General features: G+C 37.7%; 1 pseudogene; it reads right to left on the bottom strand.

Annotated features, from left to right (window-relative positions):
• Nucleotides 1-277: 277 nt before the first annotated feature.
• Nucleotides 278-21,803, bottom strand: LOC132034291 (12-oxophytodienoate reductase 1-like; annotated as a pseudogene).
• Between the last annotated feature and the right edge of the window lie 312 nt (nt 21,804-22,115).

The following is a 22,115-nucleotide window of genomic DNA, read 5'->3' as shown; positions in this document are numbered from 1 at the left end:
CGAGAATAACTGAAAAAACACCATAAATCTATGAAAGTTTCTGTAAACAAGAAAGCTAAAAGCACCAGTGAGAAAGTTGAAAGTTACTCATTTTATAGTGTGTGAGCTAAGGACTTCCATTTCCTGTTGCTTTTCCTCCTCTTGTTATCCACCAACTTTTTCTTTCTCTGCAGTCCTTGCACTAAAATGCAAAAGGGGTGGCAGACTGGCAGGTATATAAAGTGCAACACGAAGTAAAGAATATAATGCTTCATGTGGACCAATAGAAGGAATAGAGAATGTTACTCCCTCCGTTTCAATTTATTTGTCTTGTTTTGACTTGACACGGAATTTAGAAAAGTAAAGAAGACTATTATAGTCTTAAACTAAAAATATGTAGAATGTATCAAAATGCTTTTTAACTTATGGTCTTAAACATGTAAAGTTGGAATCAAAGAGTTGCCAAAAAAAGAAAGAAACATTCTTTTTTAAACGAACTAAAAAGGAAAGTAAGACAAACAAATTGAAACGGAGGGAGTATATTAACAATACATTAGCTTTTGTCGTCTAATATAATCAAAACCCTTTAAATATTTTTAGTCACCCTTGCGATGCGAATGATTCCCACTGGAAAATTTTAGTATAATACTTAATGAAAAGAGGCACATATTTTGATATATTACGTCTCCACTGGCCTTCTCTTTTTGCTCCAAAAATGCCAAGCAAGCTTGACTACTAGTGTCTCCTATCACCTATAGTTCACGGGTTTGAGCTGTGGAATCAGCAACAAATAATTACATCAAAGTACGCTGCTACATCATACCTCATTGGGATGCGCTCTTTCCCAGGATCCTGTCTGAACGCGGGATGCTTCGTGCACTGGACTGCCATTTTAACACTAATAACATTCAATCCATATATAAGTGAGATCCCACATAGTTCCTGCGTGTTGGATGAGTTTGGGTGATGGGGCAAGGTTCCCCAGCCCCAACCATTACAAGAAAATAAATCGATTAGAAATAAAGAATCATGGGGAGACATGTTCCAAGGCCGCTTTTTGAACTTATGAGTGTGCCTTCCATTTCAATATTGAGTAAATGTGTAGCAGAAGTAGCTTTCTCCCTTAACTTTTATTCAAAATATAATTTGCCTCGGAGTCGAATCACTGTTGGAGTGGAGTTGGTCATAATATCTTGCTCGATCGAAAAGATACACCACATGATAGGAAACATGAAAAAACCATACATAATTCAAGTGCAGAAAATGCTAGTGATCTATCAATAGATCACATATTATGTGAGACATATGAAGTATCTGACAAACCCCTCTCCCCTTACAACCAAAAGAAAAAGAAAAAAAGAAAAAAAAGAAAGATATCCAATGCTTCCATGCATCATGTTCTGGTTTATAGAAATGAATAGTCAGTATAACCAACATGAGGATCAGATGTATAGAATGTATCCCTGTTATACTTGTTGAGAGGTGCATTGAGCTCAAACCTCCTTGGTAAATCCGGATTAGCTATGAAAAGACGTCCATATGCAACAAGATCAGCTCGGTCTTCATCCACAGCTTTGTTTCCATCTCCTCTATCATAACCACCAGCTACCACAAAAGTACCTTTAAATGCCTTCCTCATTGGTACAAGGCTTTCAGGACATTCAACTTTTTCACCCACTGTTTTCATTCTTGGCTCAACCATGTGGCAGTAAGCAATGCCATACTTGTTCAAGGATTCAACCATGTAAAGTCCCAAAGCACTTGGATTTTAGTCTCCTGAATCCATGTAGTTAGCAAAAGGGGAAAGTCTTACTCCGACTCTGTCAGCTCCTATCTCATTTACAACCGCTTCAACTACTTCTAGTGCAAATCTACAACGATTCTCTAAAGATCCTCCTTATTGGTCAGTTCGATCATTGATTTGGTCTTTCATAAACTGGTCAATTAGATAGCCATGAGCTCCATGGATCTCAACCCCATCAAATCCTACAAATTGAACAGATTACATAATACAAACTTGGTTTGGAAGATGGTGTTTATTTGAAGGCAATACTGAAGTGACAGCACAGGGACATATATTCAAAGCAAGGGTTGTACATCACAATCAATCAACTGACTTTGTAAACAATCTAACAAAGCACCTATATCTGAAAATGTTCTGCAAGATCTAAAATTGTTTGTGAAAGCATCTAAACCTAAGTTTCTTTTCTTGAATCCTCGGAGACCATAGTGGATATAACTGAAAAGTAACTCATTCTGGTTTTTCCTGAAAAGAGCACTAGTGAAATGCCATTTAGACTGCACGTCACATTGTTCACACACATTATGTTGCAATTAGTACAAAATGCTGTTCTTGTTTCTCTGTTGTATAGTTTATAGTACAAGTTATAGTCCAATGTTCAGATATCGCAGTCGCACCTGCTAAAAGATGGTAAACACACTCCAAATATAAAATGAGTCTACGCATTGGGAAAAAGTTAAGCTCCTCCTATATAACATACTAAAAGGTCATCGTATTTTACCAAGTTTGACAAATGGTTGAGATAAATAAACGCTTCAGACGTGAAGCATATATAAGTCATAGGAAATATTCGAATAGTGATATAGTCAGCTCAGCTTATGGATGTGCTTTTCATTCTAAGGAACTAACAATCCATTTTTGCAATTGCTGACCTTGTATTTTTTTAATCTTATTTTCTTTCAAGATACTATACAAATTATGAAACAAAGATTTTGTACTCCAGAATTTCAGACTGAAACAACTATCCATCAAAGTACAAAACTTGACATTACCAGCTTCAACAACATTTCTAGCAGCAATCCGGAAATGGTTAACAATTTGTGGAATTTCATCTGTCATCAGCTGCTGTGGTGGTGGAAATTGTGCAACAGCCCCGTCATCAGGACTAATTTGCGGTTCTAATGTCTTGTCTGTGCTGGAGATAGGAGCCTGTCAATTGGGCTGAAAATCTGTGGTAAAGAGTCAATTAAGAAGCACATATATTTAGTGAGACCGTTCTATCAAAGCATAAAATATGACTATATAAAATGGTAAAACCACATAACTCAAAGTTACTGTTAATTTGTGAATATCTGATCATGATCAGATCTGATTTTGTAGGATCTTGATTGATCTGATAAAATCAGATCCGATACGCTATTAAATGTTTTAGGAAATTAGATCAAATAAAATCCTCTTTTGATTATCAAATCTCCTAGAATCAAGAGATCATATTGCTAGTTTGTTTGTTTGTTTCTACTATCAATTTGTACCTCTACGGATGAATAAAGTGTGCAACTTTGATACCAAAACTTTCATGGTATCAGAACAGCTTTATTCTTGCGTTGCTCATGACTAAAACAACATTTAATGGGCAAAGTCACCCAGCAGCATCAACAGAAGCGAGAGTTCTGTTAACAAAGTTCTGACCAAGGCAACTATGAACAAAGGCAGAGTTTCCTCTCATTTATCTTTTTAGCTAACTTCTCCCAAGCTAAATGACAAGAATTTTTTGGAATGGGCGCAATTTGTTCGTTTGGCTATTGATGGTCGAGGAAAACTTGGGCACCTAACTGGAGAGACGAAAAAGCCTGAACCAGGAGACCCGAAATAAACGCCTGGAAATCAGAAAACTCAATGGTAATCGCTTAGCTACTAAACTCCATGGAACCTGACATAGGTAAACCATATTTGTTTCTTCCCACTGCTAGGGATGTTTGGGAGGTTGTTAAAGAGATTTATTCTGACGTAGAAAATGTTTCTCAGTTTTTTTAATTAAAAATTAAATCTTGGAAAGCTACGCAGGGGGAGAGGGGTGTTATTGTTTACTATAATGACATGGTTTCCTTATGGCAAGAATTAGATCAATGCTATAATGATGAATGACAGTGACCTAAGGATAGTGTAAAAGCAATGAAAAAAGAAGAAAATGAGAGGGTATATCTATTTCTAGCAGGATTGAACCAAAAATTCGATGAACTTCGTTCGCGAATTCTTGGAAAAAACCCGTTGCCCACTTTGAGGGAATTCTGAGATTAGGCGAGAAGAAACAAGAGGAATGTTATGCTAAAATTAGATTCTAATCTAAAAGAAAAAAAATATAGATTCCTCTGCTCTAGTTGCTACGAAAAATGAAAATGACAAGAAAAAGAAGTCGTGGGGTGCTTTTTGCAAAAAACACTGGCACATTCGTGAGACCTGCTGGAAAATCCATGGGAAACAACCTAACTGGAAGAAAAAAGGAGCAGACAACCGTGGCAGCCAGGCCTTTCAGAGTTCCAGCGAAGAATAAGGGCTACAACCTTCTTTAGAAGTGCCACCTTTCACCAAGGAGCAATTAGAACTACTGTACAAACTTCTCCAATCTCAACTCCAAACCAGTAAACCCGATCCTTCCACTCCCACTTGTTCTTTTTCCCAAATAGGTATCGTACCATCCATTTTTATGAGTACAAATTCAACAGGTGTACGTTTTTGGATTATAAATCCAGGGGATAGTGATCACATGACATGGAATTCCCATTTTTTTCTCGACTTATACTCCGTCTGCAAGAAATAAAAAAGTTAGAGTTGTTGATGTTTCCTTCTCAACAATAGCTGGAAAAGGGACAATCAAATTAACCCCCTCATTTGATTCTTTTTGATGTCCCTCATGTTCCAAAATTGTCTTGCAATTTTGTGTCCATCAACAAATAGACTCGAAACCTTAATTATCATGCTATCTTTGACTCTACTTCATGTGTATTTCAGGACAAGGTCTCGGGGAAGACGTGTTACACCCTGGATTTTTCGCACGTTAAAGCCGCAACATGAGTTAGTCGACGTAAGTTCAAAAGAAATTATCTTGAGGTTAAAAAGGATTGAGCTTATTAATATAAATGGTTATAAGAGTCTGTAAATAAGATTAGTAAGTGGCGGAAATTTGGAGGGTGAATGAATCAAAGAAGCATGAGTTTCGTCAAAGGTCAGCAAGTTGGGAATACGATAACTTGTACTTCTGGGTGAGATTAGGAGTGCTTCACATGCTAAGCAGGTAATGATATGAAGTATTGAATCGTATAATGGTCTCTTGTTAATTTTGGAAGTCAAACGAGTTGTAATACGAAAGTCAACAAAGGGCGTCGCAAGTTAAGTTTGTAAATTTCACTGAAATTTGGGTCAGATGTCGAAGAGCTTTTCTCTCAATCTACTTGGAGTTACGGGGTGATCCACCTTTCAAATCGAAGGTCTACGAGTCTAGTTTCCAGCGAATTTTACCGTTCATCTATACAACATCGGAGTAGAGAGATATTTGCATTTTTTTCCAAGGACGCAAACTGCTGCGGGAACAGTGAACATAGTCGGTGGCTTTATTTTGCCCCTGTATTTATACATGGTCTTGGACGAAATTTCCTTCATTTCTTCACCATAAAAGAGCAGCAAACCCTGAGTAATATTCTCAAACCTTCTCCCATGAATCACAAACACACCTAAGAGCAAATCAAACAATTTCAACATGGAGAACAACATGGCAATTATGGAATTGTGATTTCTTCACTATTTCGCCTTTCGGAGGAAAACCTTGCTTTGAAGTAACTTGGAGTTTGGAGTGATTTTGATCATCTAAGGTATACTTTAACTTCATTTTGACCTCTTTAAACTTCTACAAGTAATTAATCATAGAAATTGGTGAAAAATCCCATAGAATAAGCTCTTCTATATTCTTATGAAACTTAAATGAACTTAGCTTATTTGTTGGGCTGTTTTATATTGTTTTGTTGTGTTGTTTGGAGTTGTGGTGATATGGATGGGATCATATTGAAGAGGAGAAGTAGAAAAGTAGAATTTGGCAGCGTTTTACGAGGAAACTACGCAACAAAAGGGCCTATAAATTCACGCCCATGAGTTGTTCGATTAAATATCTAAATGAAGATTTCTATAAGCTATGGCCTTGGTTTTGATCTTGAATAGTCTGTATTATGTAGGAAATTGTTCGTTAGGGCGTTCGAGGACTCAGGGAAACATATATAACTCCATCGACGAGGTATGTAGGGCTTTCTATTCTCTTTGTGGCATGACTAGATTTCAAATGACCTTTCATTAAAAAGTTGTTCCGCTAACTTGGATCGATCGCGTTCCATGATAATTGAGCTGATACATACTTTATCTATGACTTGTACCAAATTATAGTCCACATCTCCTTTTGGCTATCGATTAAAAGACTTTCTGTTCAACTTGTGTCGATTATGTTCCAAAATGGTTAAGCTTACCCTTTTCTCACGAATAGCTTGTATTGAAGTACCTTTCACATTTCGTATCCCTCTTGTTTATCGAATGGAGAATGATATTAGTTATGGTACTCTTCACATCAAAGTTGAGTTGATTGTACTTCCTTTAATTGAGTTAATCCTTATCTTCTTGTCGATTGCTCCAAGGTGACGAACCTCTCGTTGGCACACTCTTTCCGATAAAAGTTGTGTCGATCATATTTCATAAGAGTTTGACTAAATTTGGCTTCGTGAATAATTCATAACAAGATGTTTCCTTGTACTTTTACTTTTTTGGCCTAATGATTAAATAATGATAAACATAGCTACAATAATGATAGTCGGAGGATAACAACGATAGGTCACTCCGACTCTTTCCATGATATTTCTTCTGAGGTCAGTCTTGCATTGCACTTATATATATGTATTTATTTTCATGACCGGGCTGTGCTATAGTCGGTCGGGTAGGCACTTATATTTCCACCTAGACATGTTTCTTTCTTTACCGAGCCGTGTTGTAAGCGGCCGGGTAGGCACGTCGCTGTGCACCTAGATATATTTCTTTCTTTGCCGAGTTGTGTTGTAGGCGGCCGGGTAGGCGCGTAGCTGTGCATTGCCACTGATCAGTTGGGCAGCGATGATGTTATGATGATGAGCTCACCCCACAGAGGGATTTATTATTGTTATATGATATGACATATGCCTCCACAGTGAGGAATAATTTTACGGGCATGCATCTACATTTATGTCATGATTATGGTCGCCCTCAGTGGCCTCGTTTAGAGTTTCAGGTTGTCTCTACATCTCTTTCCAAGTTATCCGTATCTCTTATGCTTATGTTATGTTTATGCTTACCGCCTTACATACTCGGTACATCTTTCGTACTGACGCATTTTGTGCACTGTGATCATGCCCACAGGTACGGTAGACGGATTGTTGTACCTTTCTCAGTAGGATACCAAAGTTCAGCAGGGATGTTCGCACTTCATTTTCTGGAGTTGCTGGTCTGAGTCATTAAATAGGATGCATACATGTATATATATATATATATATATATATATATATATATATATATTGAGTATGGCTATGAGTACGTCGGGGCCACTGTCTTGACCAGTTGATGCATATTAGTGCTCTTAGAGGCTTACATACTATCAGTCAGTGTACATGTATTGTTTTTGGCCTTGCTGGCCTTCTGACTAGTTCTCTTTCTTGGTTGTGGCCTTGTTGGCCCTTGTTATGCATATATGTATTGTTGGGCCTTTTCTGCTTGTAGGTTTTCATGATATACTTCTTACTATTGTTATTCAGCGGCCTTGTCGGCCTATGATTCACGTTACAGAGTTTAGATATCATAGTCGGTTAGCTCGGCCCTGCGGGTGCCGGCCACACCCCACAAGGTTGGGGTGTGACAAACTTGGTATCAGAGCAAGTCTGTCCTAGGGATGTCTGTAAGCCGTGTCTAGTAGAGTCTTCATTATGAATGTGTAGCGCTCCACATTTATAATTAGGAGGCTACAAGGCATTTAGATTGTTACCTTCCTTGAAATCTAGATCGTGCGGTTAAAGTGGAGTCACAAGTATTTAAACTTCTATTTCTCACCTTGATTTCTTTTTCAGTAATGCTGATCTGAAAGAAAAGTACGGTTAAGAGAAACTGAACAGGGACACTGTAAAAAGGTATTAGTCGCTTTCCATCCTCTAATGTGAATCCAAGAGCTTCGGAGGTTATCTTGTAGTGAAGTAAAGAGGTAAAGAGTTTGAACGAAGACAGTCAAGGTATGATCTTTTGTCTATGACTTTCGATGAGCTAGTATGAGTATCTAAGGTATGTCCCCGGTAATAACTTACGAGGCGACGATCAGAATTTGTAAACCCGACTGTTGAAGTTATTTGTATCGTATTTGGGCTGCCTTGACTTGTCGAGATTTGAAAATTCGTATCCGACTGTTGATGAGATTACATAATATTTTGAGATGTATCTAGTTAATATAAGTTGTAAGTTGAAGGAATAGATGATGATGTTGTGTTGTAAACAGGTATTATATGACAACTTCGCAGGTTGAGTTTACTTTTGTTGTACAGAGTCGTAAGAAATATTGTTAGGTTGTGAGTTGGTATTGTGGAAGAGGTTCTAAGGCAAGATCTCATTTTCTCTTTATGTGTGTGACTCGATGATGTCATAAATCTAAGATGGGAGAAATAGATAAATGGTGTACTTGAACTGATAGTTGTATCGTTTGTATGTGTTAAGCGAGTTTTGTTATATTGAGTGGCTGGAAATGTGACGTATATGTATTCATGCGTGGGTTGATAGTGTAAAATAAATCTTAAAAGGGAGTTAGAAGGGGTTAATGTCGTAAAACTATGTTAAAGCAGGCTCACCGTTCGTCGGCTAGTTGATAGACTTCTTTATGTTGAGAATCGTATTGCTTCTCTATGGTGGATTTGAATTATAAGGAATTACCCAGGGATGGAAGACATTATGGTAACACTAAGTGAAGGAAGAATAAGAGAGAACGGCCAACGACTCGATGAAAGTAAGTGAAAGAGGAGCGATGTAGAATAAAGCCAATCACTCTATGAATATAAGGTAACGCTATTACCATAACAAGAATCTATAAGTCGGAATAGTTAAATTATTTCGGGAAAGTTTTAGGTTCGTAAGAACATCAGAAGCAAGTTTCGACGGAAGTTCAGCATCTAAGCGCAGGCTGACACAACCTGCAGCCACCAAGACGCCACCTGCGAGACACAGGCAGAACGTGTGGAGCCGCAGGTGCCGTCGCAGACCTTGACAGGGAGTAAGGTCGATGTTTTAATTTAGGGGCTTGTATGACGATCACTTAAGTTATACTTGGAGACCTGTGCTAATGCGCATGTGAAATTTGTAGATGATGCCTTCAGTAGGAGTGGTGAGGAAAATAAACAAGACTGGCAGGAGGAGATGTTATAACAAAAATCATCAATTAATAGGAATACGAAGGAGACCATGACATGAAGGGATTATAAACATAGAGGAAATGGGTGACGATAGGTATTTGAACAAGATTCCTGGAGTAAATAAAGGGTTAAGGTTAATAGAAAGATAGAAAGGGAACGTGCTAGATATGATAAAATATAACGACAAAAAGCTAGACAAAAAGGATGATAACGGTAAGAATCGAAATAGCAAGGGGGCGAGCTACATAATCCTAATCAGCGAACTTGGAAGCCTGATGAGATGTGGTTAGAAAGCGAAATGCCTCTGGAAGAAAGGTGGGCTTTATGGAAGAAAAATCAATATTTACAAGGTATCTTGAGAGGAAATTGAAGCATGAGAGATTTTGTAAAACGAATAAGACATTGATAGCTTGTACTCTATATAGACGTGAGGGCAAATAGCAACAAAGGAATAAGAAAAAGTGTGACTCATCCAAGAAAATATCTTGCATGAAAGCTTAAAGTAAAGGAGTGTTTTGATAAGAAGGGATAAAAGCAAAAAGGGAAGTGAAAAGTATCGCAAAGCGAATAATAGTCACCAACGGATACGAGAGAAAATATATCGGTATATATATGAATATGGGGAGTTCTCGCAGTAAGAGGTTGACTACGAAGGATAATTAACTGAGGACAAAATGTTAAAAGACATGAATGCTATCTCTACACGAAAGGGTAAAGCAAGAATTTCTTCGATACGGGGGATGTGGTGAAGGAAAGTAAGTTGACACACAAGGAAATATTTTGAAAGAGTAAGATGATAGGAAAAGAAGTTGTAATGAAGTAAAGTCTTTGAAAAATATTGAAGGGACGATGCCCCAATAAGGGGGAAAGCTATCAAAGGAAGTCTAATATGCCCGGTAATTAGGAGACGTCAGGGAAAGTATACGTGAATGAAAAAGGGGGCAGTCATCAAAAAGAAGAATAATATAGAGGGAGTAACGATAATTGCAAGCAAGTTCAAGTTCAAGAAAGCAAATAGAAATTTCAGACAAAGACCAAATAACTAAGACTAATAAAAGCAAATTTAGAAGAGACATAGTTGTATTTAAGATACGAAACCTTGGGAAGTGGAGGCCTGAACGTGATGTAACCATTGTAAGACAGATTCGTTATACAAGCTAAGGATGTCGGTGCAATTAATTCCCGAAGGAAAAGATAAGTGACGTTGCTAATAATAAGATGATACGGACCAGACCAAAAGGATTAGTAGATGAAAGGAATTAGAAGTGAAAATAGATATGACAACAAGATATGAAGGGTATCGACAAGGATTGAACTATTAGCCTGATATGTGCTGAGGCTAGAGATGAAATATGTCACTTAACTGTGCAACGAATCCAAGAAATAAGCCCGACAAGTTGCTAGAAAAAGAAACCATTACACTTAGTTTAGGTTGGAGTGTGTAAGCTATAATACCGTGTGTTATTTCAGGAGAAGGCAACGTCCATTGCGAGTTTAATTCCCTTGAGAAATCGTGAGTGGAACTAGTTCTGGTCTGTTCAAAATAGGCTCATGGTTGAAAGATTTTGTCAAATTAAATAGAAATAAAATGACTCAATCTCGTAGGATTCCAGTCCTTATCTTACCAGGCCCTTCTAAGAAGATATGTGTGCTCATACTAAACTCACAAGTAACATAGGTGGTTTGAGTTCATTCGTAGTGATCGCCACCATCCGAGTATGTAATCTTAACGAGAAAATGGAGTCATGATTTGGTACATCAAATAGTAATAAGGGATGAAAAAGGGTGAAGGACTAAACATCCCCGTCTCCTTTAGACATCTTAGCGATATTGACAAGTTTCTCAAAGGAAGTCTATTAGAGTAACCGGCATCTCGACTTTGGAATTTCACTATGATCACCACCAATGAAAGGCCTATTGAGACTCGTCGAGAAAGGTAGATTTATCTTGCAGTGGGATCGGCTAAGTAGTCGATAAGTTTGATGTGCGTAAGGAATTTAAAGTAGTTTATCCGGTGTTCTGCACATCTAAATATCATAAGTACCCCATCACTACCCCTGATCCTCGAAATCATCATTTACAAGCTACAAAGTTGAAAGAAAGAAAAAAAAATGCGTTGCCAATAGGATAATGTGGAGGAACCAACATAAGGAGACAAGGGAAGATGTGAAGGCCGGATACCCCCCATCTGTTTCAGACCTCAGATTTATGCCAGCACTCGTGTGATAAGGTACCTCCTTTCCAATTATATATATTAAATTTTTATATATCTTGTTGGATTTTATTGTTGAGACAGATATGGCTAGTATATTGCAGACTTCAGCAAAGGACGGTTGAAGTAAGTTATGGCTAACCTATTATAATTTTTGTATAAATAGACGGTCGTGAGGGGCCAAATTAATATTGTTATGCTATTGTGTAGCCCTGTGTGGGTTTGGACATTTGTTTGGGCTGTTTGATAGGTTTTGGATAGTCCTATTTACAGAGGGAACTCTGCCAAAATTTTTGAAAATCCCAAGAGTTAGAATATCCCTCAACATTCGAGAACGAATGTTCTTAAGGGGGGAAGAATGTTACACCCCGAATTTTTGGCACGTTAAAGTCGCAGCATGAGTTAGTCGACGTAAGTTCAAAAGAAATTATCTTGAGGTTAAAAGGGATTGAGCTTATTAATATAAATAGTTATAAGAGTCTATAAATAAGATTAGTAAGTGGCGGAAGATTTGGAGGGTGAATGAATCAAAGAAGCATGAGTTTCGTCAAAGGTCGGCAAGTTGGGAATACGATAACTTGTACTTTTGGGTGAGATTAGGAAGGCTTCACATGCTAAGCAGGTAATGATATGAAGTATTTGAATCGTATAATGGTATCTTGTTAAGTTTGGAAGTCAAACAAGTTGTAATACAAAAGTCGACAAAGGGCGTCGCAAGTTAAGTTTGTAAATTTCACTAAAATTTGGGTTAGATGTCGAAGAGCTTTTCTCTCAATCTACTTCAAGTTACGGGGTGATTCACCTATCAAATCGAAGGTCTACAAGTCTAGTTTTCAGCGCATTTTACTGTTCATCGATACGACATCAGAGTACAGAGATATTCGTGTTTTCGTCCAAGGACGCAAACTGTTGCGGGAACAGTGAACATAGTCGGTGACTTTATTTTGCCCCTGTATATATACATGGTCTTGGACGAAATTTCCTTCATTTATTCACCATAAAAGACCAGAAAACCCTGAGTAATATTCTCAAACCTTCTTCCATCAATCACAAACACACCTAAGAGCAAATCAAACAATTTCAACATGGAGAACAACATGACAATTACGGAATTGTGATTTCTTCACTATTTCGCCTTTCGGAGGAAAACCTTGCTTTGAAGTAACTTGAAGTTTGGAGTGATTTTGATCATCTAAGGTATACTTTAACTTCCTTTTGACCTCTTTAAACTTCTACAAGTAATTAATCATAGAAATTGGTGAAAAACCCCATAGAACAAGCTCTTCTCGTGAACTTGGATTATTTGTTGGGTACGTTTTATATGGCTTTCTTGTGTTGTTTGAAGTTGTGGTGATATGTATGGGATAATATTGAAGCGGAGAAGTAGAAAATTAGAATTTGGCAGCGTTTTACAGGGAAATTACGCTACAAAAGGGCCTATAAATTCACGCCCATGAGTTGCTCGATTAAATGTATAAATAAAGATTTCTTCAAGCTATGACCTTGGTTTTGATCTTGAATAGTTTGTATTATGTAGGAAATCATTCGTAAGGCATTCGAGGACTTGGGAAACATATATAACTCCATCGACGAGGTATGTAGGGCTTTCTATTCTCTTTGTGGCATGACTAGATTTCAAATGACCTTTCATTGAAAAGTTGTTACGCTAACTTGGATCGATCGCGTTCCATGATAATTGAGCTGATACATACTTCATCTATGACTTGTACCAAATTATGGTCCACATCTCCTCTTGGCTATCGATTAAAAGACTTTCCGTTCAACTTGTGTCAATTATGTTCCAAAATGGTTAAGCTTACCCTTTTCTCATGAATAGCTTGTATTGAAGTACCTTTCACATTTCGTATCCCTCTCGTTTATCGAATGAAGAATGATATTAGTTATGGTACTCTTCACATCAAAGTTGAGTTGATTGTACTTCCTTTAATTGAGTTAATCCTTATCTTCTTGTCTATTGCTCCAAGGTGACGAATCTCTCGTTGGCACACTCTTTCCGATAAAAGTTGTGTCGATCATATTTCATAAGATTTTGACTAAATTTGGCTTCGTGAATAATCCATAACAAGATGTTTCCTTGTACTTTTACTTCTTTGGCCTAATGATTAAATAATGATAAACATAGCGACAATAATGATAGTCGGAGGATAACGACGATAGGTCACTCCAACTCTTTCCATGATATTTCTTCTGAGGTCAGTCTTGCATTGAACTTATATTTATGTATTTATTTTCATTACCGAGCCACGCTATAGTCAGACCGGTAGGCACTTATATGTGCACCTACACATGTTTTTTTCTTTACCAAGCTGTGTTGTAGGCGGCCGGGCAGGCACGTAGCTGTGCACCTAGATGTGTTTCTTTCTTTACCGAGCCGTGTTTTAGGCGGTCGGGTAGGCACGTAGCTGTACATTGCCACTGATCAACGAGAGATGATGTTATGATGATGAGCTCACCCTCCGAGGATTTATTATTGTTATATGATATGACATATGCCTCCACAATGAGGAATAATTTTACGGGCATGCATTTACATTTACATTTTGATTATGGTCGCCCTCAGTGGCCTCGTTTAGAGTTTCAGGTTGTCTTTACATCTCTTTCCATGTTATCTGTATCTCTTATGCTTATATTATGTTTATGCTTATCGCCTTACATACTCGGTACATCTTTCGTACTGACGCATTTTTGTGCTACGTCATGCCCCGCGGTACGGTAGATGGATTGTTGTACCTTTCTCGAGGATACCAAAGTTCGGCGAGGATGTTCGCACTCCCTTCTCCGGAGTTGCTGGTTAGAGTCATTAAATAGGATGCGTACGTGTGTGTGTGTATATATTTATATTTATATATATATATATATATATATATATATATATATATATATATATATATATATATATATATTGAGTATGGCTATGGGTACGTCGGGGCCCTTTGTCCAGGACCGATTGATACATATTAGTGCTCTTAGAGGCTTACAGACTATCAGTCAGTGTACAGGTATTGTGTTTGGCTTTGCCGGCCTTATGACTAGTTTTCTTTCTTGGTTGTGGCCTTGTTGGCCCTTGTTGTGCATATATGTGTTGTTGGGCCTTTTCTACTTGTAGGTTGTCATGATATACTTCTTACTATTGTTATTCAGCGGCCTTGTCGGCCTATGATTCACGTTCAGAGTTTAGATATCATAGTCGGTTCGCTCGGCCCTTCGGGTGCCGGGTGCTGGCCACACCCCCCAAGGTTGGGGTGTGACAGGATGATTGGCAATGCTAGAGAGTCTGAAGGTCTCTATTTTCTTGAAGATGGTGACAAATTTGCAAATTGTAGTTCAACTTTTTTGAATTCTGTTCTAGTTTATATTAAAGTCATGTTATGGCCTAGACTTGGTCATTCTAGTTTTAATTATTTGAAACTCTTGTTACCTCAGTTGTCATGAATAAATGTTCATCTTCTTTCCAATGTAAATTTTGTGAATTGGCTAAACACCAACGTTCATCTTTTTCTTCCCAAAAATACTATGCCACAGAACCCTTCAAGTTAATCCATAGCGATATTTGGGGACCTTCTAGGTTAGCAACTGTAAATGGAAAAAGGTGGTCTGTAAGTTTCATAGATGATCATACTAGACTAAGTTGGGTGTAATTATTGAAAAACAAAGGGGAAGTAAAACATATGTTTGAGGCTTTTATGTAATTGTTGAAACACAATTTAATGAGAAGATCCAAATATTTCGGAGTGATAATGGGAGAGAGTTTTTTAGTGACCAGCTAGACAATATTTCACTTCCAAGGAAATAGTGCACCAAAGTTCTTGTCCTTATACACCCCAACAAAATGGAATAGCCGAGAGAAAAAATAGACATCTTATGAAAGCAACTAGAGCCTTATTATTCACAAGTGGGGTCCTTAAATTTCTTTGGGCAGAAGCTATTTTGATAGCCGCCTATCTTATTAATAGGATGCCTTTCTGTGTTCTAAATTTTAATGTTACACCTTGGAAACTTCATGTCATTGTGCGGTCAATAGACTAACGCAACCTTAAGGTGAATATGAGGACCTTATGATTTTAGGAAGGGTACCTGGCAAGTTTAGAATGTATACGATAAGATTTTAAAGTGACATGAATTAGTGAGACTAAGTTCGTCAAAGGAAGGTGAGGTATAAGTTGTGTTGGGGAAGATTTTGCAACTATCGAGTTAGGGATTGATTGGTAACACCTTGGAGAAGAGTTATGAGGATATTTGGATTGTTAATGAAGTGTTAAACAGGTGTTAAGAAGGTTCCATAAGGATTGGAGATCAAACGAAACGATGAGAATAACTTCGAAAAATTGGAGTTATACGACCACTTATACGATCCGTATAACTTTACACGATCCGTATAAGGGTCCGTATAACCTCAACAGGAAGGGAAAATCCTTGATGGTGAAGTACGGTCACTTATTATAATGTTATACGGACCGTATAAGTGTCCGTATAACATGATCGGGACAGCTTTTTTTCCAAGTATAAATATAAGTTCCCACTTCTAATTTCTCATTTTTCCAACTTCTCCACTTCTTTCAAGACCTCTAGAAGGTTCCATACATTTCATTAACATAAATTCAAGGGAGATCAAGGATCAAACACCAATAATCAAAGGAAATCAAGTGTATGGGTGCTCTTTAGGGTTCCTAGAAGTCAAGAATCTCTTTGGAGTTGAAGTAGGGTTTTCTCCAAGTGGAGTATTTTCATCCAAAGCCCATTCCTACATAATCAAAGGTGAGTTTTATGATCATTTCATGTTATTAAGAATATTGAATGGTTGAAAGACTTGGATTGAGGGAGAAAGTAGAATATGGAGTTCAAACATGGGAGTAATGGTATTCTTGAATAGTAACTTAACTTGAATCATAGTTCTTGGCATGTTATAAGTATAATCTTGTTATAAATGAAATAAATGATGTTAAAGAAGCATTATATGCGGATGAATGTGGTGTGTATTATAGCTATGGTTATGGATGACTTTGAGGGGGAATTTTGAGAATTGAATAATGTTTGGCTTAACAAAGTTATTAATTATGATATTGTGGGTGCTGTTGCGTATGTTGGGAGTTGTTATAATAGATGGAGAACGTTGTAGAAACAAAGGAAGTGCTGCCCAATTTTTGTTAGCCCTTAGTCGCCTTAGTTTAGCTTTAAGTATGTTTCCGATTATCTAATTCTAGTACGAATTCTCTTGAATGTAGAATTGTGAATATTGGAGGGGAGCACTTAGTCGGTAAAGTTAGAGCGACGTAAAGGTATGTAAGGCTAGTTCCTTCTTTTCCTAAGGCATGATTCCTATAATATGACTTTCTTTATCTTTCCATGACTCTCTTGTGTTCTGAAAACTATGAGTCTATGATTATTAAGAGCTACTCATGAGATAACGATAATGATGACGATGAACCTAAGTCTGGAGGCTCTAAAGCTTATGATATGCTATTCTTATGAAGCTCATGATCCTTATATGATTCCTTGATGTTATTCATTGTTGTTAGGCTCACCTTATGATGCTATTTCTTTCAAGGTGAGACATGATGATCATGACTACTCCATAATGGAATTGGGGGTTCTCGACCTTACGTCACCCCGATAGAGTCGTAGCTTTTACTTGAGTTCTTATGCATGCTTTATGATGAGTATAAATGTATGATTACACCGCGTCTAGATGGCCGGGCATGACACCGCTAAGGCGGGCAGCTTATGATTACACCGTGCCTAAATGGACGGGCATGACACCGCTAAGGCGGGCGGCTTATGATAACACCGTGCCTATTTGGCCGGACATGACACCACTAGTGGGCGGCGTGATATGATTACCCCGGACGCGGGCTAATGATGTTATTGATTCAGACAGATTATGTATGTATATGTAACATGTTTGAAAGGTAAAAGTGAGCATGCATGATTCCGCCTCAAGAGGCAAGCAGCTACAATTATCTTCCTTCTTATGCTTTCTATGTTTCCTTATTATGTTGTCATATATGCCTTACATACTCAGTACATTGTTCGTACTGACGTCCTTTTTTTTGGGACGCTGTGTTCATGCCCACGCGCGGGGAGGCGGTCCGATTCTTAGAGCTATCCAACGCTACTACGCGGGCATTCCATTACTCCGGATGTGCCAGTTATTGATGAATTCTTTTGTGTATATATTTGGGTATGGCGGGGTCCTGTCCCGTCCTTATGTCTCAGTTTTCTAGTAGAGGCTCGTAGATACGTATGTGTGGGTAGTAGTTGCCTCATGAGTACATCAGTGTATATTTTTTATATCATTTTCGCAGCCGTGGGGGCTTATGTAAATATGTACATATATTTAAGTGTTGCCTTGGAGATTATGTGTGTTCAGGTTGGGTATGGTAATTAGCATAATGGGTGTGCTCGGTAGTCAGGTCCGAGTACCCGCCATGGCCCCTAGTCGGGTCGTGACATTTAAAACCCCCTTCAGTATGTTCAAGACATACTTTACTACTTCTAGAGTGACTGTTGATCTATCTTTGAGAGCTTTTGGATGTAGCGTATTTGTTCATGTTCATGATCATAATAGGAGCAAACTTGATCCACGTGCTAAAAAATGTATTTTTGTTGGCTATGCTCCTAGTCAAAAGGGATACAAGTGTTATGACCCAAATATTAGGAAGATTATTATCACAATGGATGTCACCTTTTTTGAATCTCAAGTGTTTTTTGGAACTCATCTTCAGGGGAAGAAACATAGTGAAGATTCAAGGGATAATAAGGACCCTCTAGACCTCACGTGTGACAAACAAACTGATCCAGATTTTATAATAGACACTAGAAATAGTACTTTTGGTAATAACAACCTTGAGAAGGCAAGAGATCACAGCTTAAATAATGAAAATGAAAAAGGCGAGATAATAAAGCCTTTTCATGATACAATTAATGACAAGGATAAGGAGCAAACAAGTGAATTACAAGTTTACTCGAGGAGAAACCGGAACCAAGAAAAAGAGATTAAGGAGTCTAATTAGAACCAAACGTCTACCCCACAAGATCTCACTGATATGCAAGGTAATTCTCCAGAACCTAACTCTGATTTACCCCTTGTTACTTTAGACCTTGATCTTCCGATTTCCAAACGTAAAGAGGTAAGGAAAGTCACTAACCATCCAATGTAAAATTTTGTGTCAGATAGAAACTTGTCCCCTTCCTATTTAGCTTTTCTTTCTCAATTATCTGAAATGGAGATACCAAGAAATATGCAAGATGTTTTGAATGTTCCCGAGTGGAAGGAGGCAATTCTAGAGGAGATGAACGCTCTTAAGAGAAATGAAACTTGGGAAATTATGGAACTACCACGTGGAAAGAAAACAGTGGGCTGCAAATGGATGTTCACCATCAAGTTTAAATCATATGGGTCCCTAGAGAGGTATACGGTGTGTTTGGTAGCAAAAGGGTTCACTTAGACCTACGGGATTGGCTATCTCGAGACGTTCGCTCCAGTTGCCAAGTTGAACTCAATCAGGGTTCTTCTAGCCGTTGCTTCCAAACTTGATTGGCCACTTCAACAACTAGATGTGAAGAATACATTCTTGAATGAAACTCGAAGAAGAATCTACATAGATCCTCCTCCGGGTTTTGAAGAAAGGTATGGAACTAGAGTGTGCAAGCTAAAGATATCTCTCTACGAGCTCAAACAATCTCCAAGAGCTTGGTTTGAGAGATTCACTCAGTTTGTGAACAAGGATACACTCAGTTTGTGAACAAGGATACACTCAAGGGCAAGCATATCATGACATGTTCATTCGACATTCACGTGAGGGAAATACAAGTATCTGAATAGTGTATGTTGATGATATCATACTTACAGGAGATGACTTGTCAGAAATGAAGAATTTAAGAAACCAGTAGGCCTCGGAGTTCGAGATTAAAGATTTAAGCCAATTGAAATATTTTCTTGACATGGAAGTAGCAAGATCAAAAGAAGGAATTATGGTGTCACAAAGGAAGTATGTGCCAGATCTTTTGAATGAGATAGGGATGAGTGGTTGTCGTCCTGCTGAAACACCTACTGATTCGAATATAAAATTTATAATAAATTCAATTGACCAAAGTCAATATCAGAGACTAGTGGGAAAGTTGATCTACTTGTCACACACTCGGCCTGATATAGCTTTTGCCGTAAGCTTAGTCAATCAATTCATGCCCTCTCCAAAGAACGAGCACCAAGAAGAGGTCTATAGGAGTCTAAGATATTTGAAAGTTCACCAGGGAAAGGGCTGTTTTTCAGGAAAAAGCCAACAAAGGGGCATTGAAAGCTTTACATATGCGGATTGGGCAGGCTCTACTACTGACAGGAGGTCTACGTTTGGATATTGTACATTTATCTGGGGGAATCTCGTGACTTAGAGGAGTAAAAAGCAGAATGTCGTAGCCTATAGCAGTGCCGAAGCTGAATACCGATCTATGGTCCATGGGATCTATGAGATGATTTGGCTCAAGAAGATGATGGAAGAACTGAAAAAACGTTTGCTCTACCAATAAAGTTTTACAGTGACAACAAAGCCTCCATAAGTATTGCTCACAATCCAGTTCAACATGATAGATCAAAGCATGTTGAAGTGGATAGGCACTTCATAAAAGAGAAGATTGAAGAAGGAAGTGTGTGCATGCCTTTTGTCCCAAAAATTAGCAAATTGCAGATATTTTTATAAAAGGACTGTTTAAACCAAAATTTAAAATTCTTGTGAGCAAGTTAGGCATGATAGATATTTACATGCCAACTTGAGGGGAGTGTTGATTTGTGAATATTTGATTATGATCAGATCTGACGTTGTAGGATCTTGATTGATCTGATAAAATAGATCAATATGCTATTAAATGTTTTAGGAAATTAGATCAAATAAAATCATCCCTTGATTATCAAATCTCCTAGAATCAAGGGATCAAATTGCTAGTTTGTTTGTTTGTTTACATATAAATTTGTATCTCTACAGATGAATAAAGTGTGCAACTTTGGCACCAAAACTTTCAGTTACCTTTGCTGGAAACCCTCCCTGTATGCCAAAGTTGACAAAAGAGGATTCCTCCTTTGGCATGGACTGCACTTACCATTGGTTTCCAGGCCTCAACTTGCTCCTTTGTCCATATACCAGGTGTATCTTGGTACCTTCAATCAATAAGCATATAGAAGCATTTACAAAGAGTATTTGGGAGATGTATGGGAGGATATATTTTACGAGAACTTGGTAAATTGTAGGAACTGTGGTTACCCATGGGCAGTGTCAGAAACTCCTGTCGCTTCTGATATTAGAAAACTGCCTTTTGTGGTTCTTTGTGAGTAATAAAGGATAGCTTGTGGCTGAGGAACATTGCCATATGATCTCTGCCTTGTTAAAGGCGCCAACACAGCTCTGGAAGTGCGATAATAAGAAAAAATTCATATTTTATCCATCAAATCCACAGGGCTATGCATCACTAGGATGTCAAAACTCAATGCTCATCCAAAAAAGAAGCGCTTAAAATTAAAAGAAAGGCAAGAAAGTTAAAGCAATAGATTTGAATTCCTTTGAAGCTTTAGATGATGGCTGGGAGATAAGAAGCTGCCTTCATCTGTATCACTATTAACTCATCAAGAACACTTACATATTAGGAATATTCCCCAAGCACCAAATAACAAATTCATATCCAAAAGAAAAAAAAAATGAGGCACCGGTCACCACTCAAGCTTAACATAAACTCTATGGAGCCAAAGTTCATCTAATTTCTTGCAATTGTATTTCAACTTTGGCAAAGTTTGGCTCCATAAAGTTCCATATATGAAACTTGTTTTATGCCATATTTGAAAACTATACATCTGAACTAGTTTTATGCCATTCAATGCCAATACAATCCCATCTGATTTCTAAAGTTCAGATGAGGCACTTGATATAAATTCCAAATCATGCAATAAAACAAATTCTTCTTCGTGACTTTATTCGTATATTGTAGCAGAGTTCTTAATTCAGAATCCCCTGATCAAATTAATCCTTTTCAGCCATAAGATATACATGATCAAACAATCTATGTACCAGACTAGGGAAAAGGCACAAAAATCTACAAAACTATTTGTAAAAAAGAAAGTCAAAAAGCACCTGTGAGAAAGTTGAAAGTTACCCATTTTACAGGGTGTGAGCAAAGGAATCTCCATCTTCTGCTTCTGCTCTTGTTTTCCACCAACTTCCTTCTCTATTTTGGCCTTCAGTGCAAATGCAAAAGGGGTTGGTTGTATATAAATAAATTATACATGGACTGTACGGAGAAATACAGTAAATGTTTCATGTGGACCAATAGTTGCACTTGCACAAGGAATAAGTAGAGAATGCTACTCATGTTACATTATTTTTTGTCTGCTAATATAATCAATACCCTTTAGATAATTTTAATAACCCTTGCTATTCTAATGATTCCGACTGAAATTATTTAGTGTATATATATATATATATATATATATATATATATATATAATCAAAAGTTGGGCATATTTTAATATTGCATCTCCATTGGCCTTCTTGTAGCCCAAAAAAGGTCAACGGGGTTTTTGCACATGGTAATTGTTAAAAGAGTAGTTAGTTAATATACTGTTACACTGACACTGTAAAGAATTTAGTTAGTGGTGTTAAGTTTGTCGGTTAACAAGGTAGTTAGCTGAATGGTTAGATGTTAATTCTTGTATGTATACATAGCTGCCGTGTAT

The sequence above is a fragment of the Lycium ferocissimum genome, chromosome 10 (assembly GCF_029784015.1).
Source record: "Lycium ferocissimum isolate CSIRO_LF1 chromosome 10, AGI_CSIRO_Lferr_CH_V1, whole genome shotgun sequence".
NCBI lineage: Eukaryota > Viridiplantae > Streptophyta > Magnoliopsida > Solanales > Solanaceae > Lycium > Lycium ferocissimum.
This window is presented reverse-complemented; position numbering and strand designations above follow the sequence as displayed.